Raw genomic sequence first — 11,051 nt, 5'->3', positions numbered from 1 at the left:
AAAATATCCCTAAGAAATTTCCCTAAGAACTGAAATTTTCCTAAAAGGGAATTTAAAATTATCAAAAAAACTTTTGTTTTAATACTTTATAATAATATATAAATAAAAACGAGCATAAATTTGTTGTAATACGTTTATTGACGTTAAAATATTTTAATTATCGACGAATTGGCTATTTTTTTTAAATTCAAACGCAAATGAGGAAGTTATTTCATTTATTTACATTTTATACAGTTTGAATAATATGAAATTTTTATTAAAAATCTATAAATGATGTACGGGAAAGAAATAATCTTGCCGCCATATTTATATAAGTCAAAGTGATTTTGGCTGTTTTTTGGCTATTTCCGCTCTAAATAGTATAAAAGTATAATTTTAATCGTGCCTACTGAGGTTTACGCTAGGCTCACAATACGAGAAGATGGAGGACTCAATATAGCTTAGTCAGATGGCCCATAAAATTCTTGTATCAGCTCGCTCCAATTCTATTATGGGTCCCTCATAGTGGCAGGTTGAAGTAGCAATAGAAGAGAATATTTACTATTAATAGATACATTTTAAAATTGAAATAGCTATTTTGGGGAAAAATTACACGGGTTGATTGATAAGTAAGCTTTTCTATGGCGGGATACCTGCGACATGCCCGGATAGAAACCCCAGTATTTCTCTTTTCTTCAAAAATATTTGTGCATTCTCTATGACTGGGATGGCAGTGAATGCCATGAAAAATCTGTGACTTATCTCAGCAACATAAGGTGTATTTTCATGGTCTAATAATTATTTGCTGCGTGCAATCTGTTAATTGTTAAATTGTAGTACAGTAATACAGTACTTCGGTTTTTTCGTCGAGTTTTTCAACGAAAAATTTGACTCTGTTTTCGTCGGTTGCCTCGGATTTTGTCGGCGTGCCTTGCGACCTTGCTGCTAATTTTGCGAAAACAAAGGGAGACCCACACGTTTTTATTCTTAGTGTGGCGCGTTGTGTGAGCATTACCTCACGTGTCTAGCCAAACAATTCCATTGCTTTCCTTTCCTTTTAGCTTCATCGTGGAAACAAAGAAAGTTTGCAAAGCCAGCAATCCTACAAACAATGCCAGGAACACGATTCATTCGAAGGAAACCGTTGAAAAATTCGACAGCGGCATTAAGATTGTGAAATCGACCGCATGTATGAGAAGACGTCATTTACGATAAATTGCATTGTTGCAAAAAAGGAAGCAATAAAGGAAACAGAAATCGCAAATAATTGAAGATGTCGAACAGTTAGTTATTATTAATTTGATCAATCAAAAACAGATGGCAATTCTGTTTCAGAGGCCATCATATTAAACTTTTATATTTATTTTATATTAATTCCTTATTGTTTTTTACTATTAAATGCTATATTCATTTTCTATAAAATGTATTTTCGGTATTGTGTTTTGGAGTGTCTAAAACGAATTAATTGGATTTACATTGATTCGTATGAAAATAATTGCCTCGGTTATCGTCGGGTAGCGAGAGATAATTCCTTCCGGGAGGACTTTTAAGGGTAACGTATAAGTCAGGTGTTACAGACATGGAGAAACCCCAGAAAACTCTACATGGCCAACCTGTCTTGGAGTTAATATAGAGTTTCGAGGGCGGATCTTTTAAAATTCCGAATTTCAAAGACAAAAACCTTCTCTTTAGTATTCTTATGTTTTCACTACTGTCATCACATCGGTTCGTCACTATCTCTGCCTCCAATGTGCTGCCATCATTCCCATCAATTCTCCGCATACGAATTTTCCAACATTAATGTTGACCCGGGGCTGACAGACTATCAAGGAATAACCACGAAGAGGTTGGTCATGTGCAGCTCTTTGTGATTTTTCTCTTGTCTAACGGGTAAATAGAGGCCAGTTTGCCATATTTTCAAACATGTAAATAGGGGCCAGTTTCCAATAGAAAGATCTCCGGTCAGGCATTCTTTGACATATTACCCATGTGTTTCGTTGCCTTATCCCATCAATTAATTTAATTGTTACTTTTATCCTTTGTAAATGTAAACGAGAGTATGTAATCCAGAGATTTCAAGAGTTCTGCTTGTAAAACATAAGTTCAATTTTCGTAATAAACAATACTCATTGTATTATCGTAATGACATTATTTAATTATGTCTATTATTCTTACCGTAAACAATTGCAGATTACTATCTGCAGGTTTCTACGTTCTTGAAGGTTATATCATTTACATTCATTAGAAATAAAATGAAAGTTTCCTGTGTAAACTTTTATTCAAATATCTATAAATTTAATTTAAAATATTATTTAATTTCTGTTTTATTTTCACAAAATGCAAATTATGATATGGTAAGTACACTTACACGTAGATGAGATGGTTAAGAAGGAATAAAACTGTAGTAGTACACACCTGTTAATTTAAACTATAAAAATATAATTTCAGTAGAAATCAGAATGAAAGGAAGCCCAACAGTGGCGGAAAGGATAAAACAGTCGAACATTGGCAGTTGATCGTGGATTCGGGCCTCGCCAATGGGTATCAACGTGGGGTTTTCTGTGTTTTCTTGAATTTGACTTTTCTTGCTCTTCTTTGTAATCTCGTGTTCTTCACAAAACTCTGAAAGGGTAATAGAGAAGACGAAAGATAATATTAATGTTAATGACTTGCGAAAACTGGTCTATGTTAGTAATATATAAATAAGGCCAATTTTCGATAGAAGGTCGTTTATATCGATTGGCTAATTCAAGTCACGGGTTTGCGCCTAATTAAAGTGGAAACAACACGGAGTTTCAATCAAATGTTGTGCGCGAAACACGTGAATAATCTTCATGNTTTGTAATACGGCAATTGCCTGTTACAAATCCCTAATGGGTGATTCTATCTTCGTCCGAAAACGGCCGATTTGAACGCGGATCACTTTCTGATTCCTTATGAGAAACGTTTAAACACACATTTTCTACCCGTTTCCGTTCCCGTGTACACACTGATCAACATTTCATAAGTTTCTGTCGTTGTTTTCTCTAATTTAACGCAGAACTTCTTGATGGCCATTCCGTTGATCTTTGACGCAATCTCTAATACAGACTGCTCGAATGACTGCAACAAAAGCCTACTTGCAGCCACACGTTTTCCACGTTAGAAGGATTATAACCGAATAATATATCTTATTACAAATTTCTATGTAAAATCTGTAATAAAATACATAACGCGGTATAATAATAATAAAATATCTGTGAAAAACAACGATAAGATCGCTATTGTATATTCGAATCTAAATTCGTGTATGCATATTCTCAATGGAAGCGCTGTATTGTCAGCTTTCAGGGCGAAAATATTTGAATGTTGTAAAGCAGCCAATTTACCGACATTGGCGCATACGCTTTACGGAGCACCAATCTCTGGCGGTTTATCCGGTGGATGCTACACACCATAACGATTCCAAAGATTCTTAGACACTGGTAGGGAGCTATTTGACTAAGTGAAAAAGAAATTCACGGTACATGGGTTAGCTGGTGTGTTCTCCAAAGTTAATGACGCTATGTTGGAACTTGAGGCTATGGACCTAATACTGAACGTTTTAAAATAAAGTTGAACGTGGGATGAGTGAACTTTTGAAGTGCTGTAGAGAAATTTATCAAGAAAAAAGATTACCCCGCAAACCACAGTTACGAGTTTCTTTTCGACTGTTACATCCAAGACCTCCGCCCTTGAAGGTACAACTTTTATTTCATCGTTGTCATCTCATTTACTTGGAAAAAAAACCTCTACAGATCCAGATAACCAAATAAACAAATGTTAATGTGTACAGTACATATGCATGTCTTTTTATGAATAAATTTGAAGTTTGTTGCATAATTTTTATAATTTTACAACGATCCTATATTCCTGGAGCAAGCTTCTCGCTTAACGACATAGTCGTAGGAACGGAACTCGGTCGTAAAGTGATGAATAATCTTCACGCAACACGTGGCCAATACGCTCGTGTGCATTTTAATTCAAGGAAAATTCCTGAAAAATGGTTGCCATTCACAGTGGCCGTTGATGGAGGCTCAACTGTATACAGAAGAATGTACAATTGATAAAAGAATATAGTGCAAAATTGTTTATAGTCTAATTAAGGCATAAAAATATTTTATCATCATTAAAGTAATTAAAAGTACATCGTTGATGTGACTTCCCACTATTGTAATTTTAAAATTTTCTTCTGTTTAATTCTAAATAAAGAATTATTTTTATGTAGAATTAATACGAATGAAATTTACAACAATTTTAGGGCAAACATTACCACATGTTTATTACTGTATTGTATATTTCCCTGTCTACATTGGGGGAAACCTGTTATACTTTGTTGAATGTTAATGTTAACCATATCTTTACTATTATAAAACACTACAACTAAGGAACGTGAGAATTGAATTTCAGTNACAATTTTAGGGCAAACATTACCACATGTTTATTACTGTATTGTATATTTCCCTGTCTACATTGGGGGAAACCTGTTATACTTTGTTGAATGTTAATGTTAACCATATCTTTACTATTATAAAACACTACAACTAAGGAACGTGAGAATTGAATTTCAGTTTTTAAAAATGACATAATGGCAACTGCTGTTCTAATTACTATCCCATTCAATACTAACAGTTACCGGTATTCAATGGATTTATCCAGTGTTTAATGTCAGTTGTGAAGGGTTCATACCTGAAATTTGCAGGGTTTACTTCGCGTGTCTAACATCTAAATTGGGACCAGTTTTCCGTAGAAAGTCCTTGGCAGATTGTCTACGTGTTTCTTGGCCTTAAGACATCTACAATTGCTGTTTTATTATACTGATTAATCGTAATTAGTTTCAATTTTTGGCTTTCCTTTAAAGTAAGAATATATATAATTATTGAAATGAATAAATAATAAAATACATCAATAATCATCAGTTATAATTTCTTTTTTAATTTTCAATAAAAAATGTATTTAACTACAATAATATTAAAAGTAGAAATTTAAACAGGAATGGAAACGAAATTTATGAATAGACAATAATATAAATCGTTCTAGACAATGAATGATGTAAACAGGAAAATATATTTTAAAATTTCATTTTATCTAAAAGGAAGTTTTCACGTAGTTGTACTTCAACATTCTCAACGGTCATAAGATGAAAGTAAATTGGATTTCACTTTTCTTGCTCATTGCAATCTCGTGTTCTTCACAGAACTGTGAACAGATAGTAGAGAAGAGAAAAGATAATATTACTGCTAATGACTTGAGAAAACTGGTCCGGATGATTGACAAAGCTGACAGAAAGTTAAAGGAATTTGTGAAATCTTCTGTTATGTTCCTTCTTCCATACGCAACGAGAATGATGGATGAAACCAATTTGACCTCATCCTGCATTAAAAGTGGAATGGTTTTTATGAGAGATTTCATGCATTTGAAGCCTTGGACTCTAAAGAGTAAGTGTTTTTATCTGTATTATTTTATTTATTTTTCACATTTTTTTTTTCAAACTGTAAGTCACATTTTAAAAATTAAGTTTCTATATTAATGAGCAATTATTTATTGTGATATCGTCACAATTCATGGCTGTAATATTTATTTATTTCACTTAAAATATAGGCTCTGCAATTGGTCTTACAAATATATGCTCTGCAATTTGAAAAAATTGCAGACCTCAATACCTGGCTAAATGGTAAATAATGTAGTACATTGAAAGTAGATTAGAGTATGATTTACTCTTCTTATGAGATAAATATACAGCTTTTTAATTACTTAGAACACTACATTTGACAAATCGTACTGTAAAATAAGTGTGAAGTATAGATGATGTGATGATCAAAGCGGTTAAGAAGCACTGTCAGAAGAGCATGAACATAAGTAAAACATGGCCTCTTTTGGGAGAGGAAACAAAAAGAAGTTCATAGATGATAGATCGGGAAATGTGGAAGTTGTTTCAAAACAGTCGCACCATACTAAGCCAGTGGCCTGCCGTCATTGGAAGTTGTGGAAGCGCCGCTCCTCTTGTATTTTCTAAAATATAAATACATATCGCGCGATTATTTTCATATTTGAACGTACTTTGAATTACTTAAAATTAATATTTTATTATAACCGAATAATATATCTTATTACAAATTTCTATGTAAAATCTGTAATAAAATACATAACGCGGTATAATAATAATAAAATATCTGTGAAAAACAACGATAAGATCGCTATTGTATATTCGAATCTAAATTCGTGTATGCATATTCTCAATGGAAGCGCTGTATTGTCAGCTTTCAGGGCGAAAATATTTGAATGTTGTAAAGCAGCCAATTTACCGACATTGGCGCATACGCTTTACGGAGCACCAATCTCTGGCGGTTTATCCGGTGGATGCTACACACCATAACGATTCCAAAGATTCTTAGACACTGGTAGGGAGCTATTTGACTAAGTGAAAAAGAAATTCACGGTACATGGGTTAGCTGGTGTGTTCTCCAAAGTTAATGACGCTATGTTGGAACTTGAGGCTATGGACCTAATACTGAACGTTTTAAAATAAAGTTGAACGTGGGATGAGTGAACTTTTGAAGTGCTGTAGAGAAATTTATCAAGAAAAAAGATTACCCCGCAAACCACAGTTACGAGTTTCTTTTCGACTGTTACATCCAAGACCTCCGCCCTTGAAGGTACAACTTTTATTTCATCGTTGTCATCTCATTTACTTGGAAAAAAAACCTCTACAGATCCAGATAACCAAATAAACAAATGTTAATGTGTACAGTACATATGCATGTCTTTTTATGAATAAATTTGAAGTTTGTTGCATAATTTTTATAATTTTACAACGATCCTATATTCCTGGAGCAAGCTTCTCGCTTAACGACATAGTCGTAGGAACGGAACTCGGTCGTAAAGTGAGGAGTACCTGTATTTAATTATAATTTTCTTTCAATTATAATTATATTGACAGATTTTAAAACAAAATCTTTAGAATTTTCATCACTTTTAGATTTAATAATTTTAAATATAACGAAAAACAATTTTTCCAAGCGAGTTTTAATTCTTTAAAATAAGTAAATTTTATGGAAAACTTTTTGATTTATTTAAATTATGTAGTGAATCGTAATATTTATATTCGTGTTCAGACTATATTGACAAGTAACTCTTAGACATAAAAAGTATTATAATTATTAAATCAATGACGATCCGAACAAAGATGTACTAAAAGAATTATATGATTTAATTAATACAGTCGACCCCCCTATAATTACGGTCCCTAATTACGATTCCTATAAAACTACGAAAAAATTTACGTACAGTATTTTGGAAATGTTGAGTCGGATTAGTGTAGAATCGATTAATTTTATGGAAGAAAACCTTTCAATCAGCCGTAGTCCGTAAACTTGACACGTGTCGGGCTGTGATTAGAACGACTTGTAAGAAATCGGATTCCTAATAAATTGGAACGTATCTATATCTTATAGGGGATCGACTGTATTATTAATTTTTACGGTACCGTCTACCAGTGCATCTGTTTTGCGCAGTTTTTCGACCACAGGAACACTCGGTAGGAGGAAAAATTGTCATCGCTAGCGTTGCTTTCAATAGAAAAAGAGCTTTCAAATACGTTGATGGAGTCGTTTTATTAGTTTATTATTAGTTTTATTTATTAGTTTTAAAAAAACGTAGGAAAAAATCATTTGTAGTCGAATACCCATTGTTTATATCAAACTGCAACGCAGAAGGAAGTGGTGTTATGATCGGTGGAATATCGAATTCATCTTCGATTTTGACCTTTCTTGCGCTCCAGGTAGGGGTCTCGTTACGCTTAGTAACGAGGGACCAGTCACTCCGGAAGCGTGATTGAGGGAGAACGACTAATCAAAATGGACGAAAGGACGGAGATTGATATAATCCCCGACAATCGAGGTCACCTCGCACTTGGTTATCGTTCCGAATAACCAAAACACCGTGTGTCAACGCGCAAAAGAAAGCAGTTTTTCGTCAATTGTTTAAACCTGTAACCGTGCCACTTCGGACTTAGACCGTGTCCCCGGCGCCAACAGACGAAGTCGACCCGTGTCTTACAGACTTTTCAATGCCACTGTCCCGGGGCCACCTTCCATCGACGATCAAAGAACCACATCGACGCCCAAGATGTCCGAACAGTTAATTGTCTTAAAGCAAACTAATTTGTACATAGTGTATGTTTATTTTATGTTAAAATAAACGGTTTTTTCAGATACTTGTCGTCCTTGTCTCCTCCACCACCACGCACGAATGAATGAACCCTAGACCATCACTGACGCGCAGTTAACTGATTGCCGCTAGAAATCGGCTTCTTACAGAAACACAGCTTCCCTATCATCAAATGTCACGGCACGCCACTGTACTAAGACTGGCGCACAAGAATCGCACATTGAGCTGGCAATATATACAGCAAAACCCACTTTCCAGTCTCATTGAATTCTAGTCGTATGTGCCGGATATGCTATAACTACTACTACAACAACAAAACAATATGTTATGATTCATAACAATTGTTTCAGAACTTCTGAAACAAATATTCTGAATCAGAACTTCCAGATAGAATGATGCATTCAGGATTTGACCCGCAGAAACAAATCCCTAATGGGTGATTCTATCTTCGTCCGAAAACGGCCGATTTGAACGCGGATCACTTTCTGATTCCTTATGAGAAACGTTTAAACACACATTTTCTACCCGTTTCCGTTCCCGTGTACACACTGATCAACGTTTCATAAGTTTCCGTCGTTGTTTTCTCTAATTTAACGCAGAACTTCTTGATGGCCATTCCGTTGATCTTTGACGCAATCTCTCATACAGACTGCTCGAATGACTGCAACAAAAGCCTACTTGCAGCCACACGTTTTCCACGTTAGAAGGCACTTCTGGACATGTCCTTCAATGTCCGAGCGCAAACTTTGCATTCGAAATATCGTAACATTTGCCAAACTTTTAGAGAATAATTTCCACGGTTGAAATATGTAGGCCTGTCTGAAATACATATGTATTAGGTTGAATAAACTAGTTCCATAGAATATAGTGATCAGCATTCTTTTGATAATGGATATTTGAAATTTATAGGAGAAATTTTCAGGAATCTTCTAATAATTATCGTTTTTCATTTCAGTGTTAGACTCTGTTGGAAAACCATCCGCTGGGATGACATCCTTAACTCTTTGGATTCATGGGGATTATGACAAATGCCTAAATATCGAAAATGAAAAAAGTATAAATCCTCCAGGAATGGCATCTGAATATATTTATGGTAAATACTGTGCCGTTACAAGTAGGCCGTTTAAACTGAGTCTTCAAGCATTAGAGACAATTTTAACTCTTACAAACAATACAATAATACAGTTATTGGAAGCATTTACTGTAAGTATCTCTTAACTAACAATACTTTTATATTGAAAATTTATTATATAATGCAAAGTGAGGATAAAGTATGGCTAAATCTGTTAAGGTGACATCCTCTGGGAATCGGGACAGAATTCTAACGGTCGAAAGCTCCCATGAATTTTTCGGGTGATCTGTCTTTTACAGCTCGGTCGACCCATTGTGGATATAGCAGAATCCACAATGAGCGTGATAAAGGTCCTCTTAGTGTCCACAAGGCGGAAAAAAGTAAACAGAAAAGCAGCGTAAGGTAAAACTTGTATTAAACACTTGAAGGATAATTTACATCTAACAATTTGTAAGATCAATCAGGCCCATCAGTGGCCAAATACTTAAAACCACTGTTTTATGTACTCGGTCAACCAACTCGGTCTACAATTGAAAACTGGTAGTTGATTCGCGTCTTGTTTATTTGCCGAGACGCGTTTCGGCAACATAATAAAAACATAGATACAAATTTCTTATATCACACTGTATTCTATATTATTACAGTTAAAAACATACCATTACTTCCCGGAATTTGCCTTAGCATGACAATTAAAAATACATTTAATTTTAATTAACTGTTAAATACATTTCATTATTAAACATTTTTACATTTAAAGTTATAAATTATAATTCGAACACTCCACAATATATGAAAGAAAATATATTTAGTATGGAATATAAACAAATTATAACTAGAACAAGTACATTGCAAAATAAGGAAAAATATATCGATGAATTACAAATAAAATTTCAATTAAACGGATATCCAAGAGAGAATACTTAAACAATGAGAAAGTAAAATCAACAGTGGAGTACAACGAAATAAACAAAATAAAGATATAAAATATAGAGCATTTCCTTATATTCCAGGCCTTTTTGCACTACTGTAATAAACAAGGACTTTAATAAATAAAATATAAAGCTTATATCAACTTACGAAAAATTGCAAAAAAGAATACAACAAACTATGTCTGTAATAAGCAATAAAGTAGAAGATAAATATACATAATGAATGCAGTGTATGCAATACCATGTACATGTGAAAACCCAAAGGATTATACAGTATAGGCAATGCCGTATCTAGGCAGGTGCAACAGGTGTACCCGCACAGGGCCCACTTGGAAGGAGGCCCAAAATGCATGTATTTGTTTTATTATTTTCCCAAACCTAATTAATTAAGGGGCCTAAATGCAAATTCTTGCACAGGGCACAGGAATGGCTAGTTACGGCACTGAGTATAGGTGAAACATGAAAGATAGTAGAAACAAAATTAAGGGAACACATTGCGAACTTAAAATATAATAGCATTAAATTAAGTTTTTATGAACGCTGCACAATTAATAATTGATAAAAATAATGTAAAAATTTTACACAGAGAAAGCAATTGGTATAAAAGAAAATTTAAAGAAAGTTATGAAATAATTAAAAACTAGAAAAATAATATTAAGAAAACTGTAAGTATAAAAATCCATAATAATTGGTTAAAATTATTATAATAATAAATTATTCTAAACAGAGCTAACATGTTAAATATAGATAAAAGATTGCTGTCCTTATGTAATTGAGATTATACAGATCCTTGCCATATCGACATCAACAATGTGTTATGAGTGACATCTAACGCAAGGATTAAAAAACCAAATTTAAAATAGCCTACAACCTGCAAGATAGCC

Source organism: Centruroides sculpturatus, unplaced genomic scaffold (genome assembly GCF_000671375.1).
Source record: "Centruroides sculpturatus isolate CEXI.00-Female unplaced genomic scaffold, Cexi_2.0 scaffold141, whole genome shotgun sequence".
NCBI lineage: Eukaryota > Metazoa > Arthropoda > Arachnida > Scorpiones > Buthidae > Centruroides > Centruroides sculpturatus.
Note: the sequence above shows the minus strand (reverse complement) of the source record.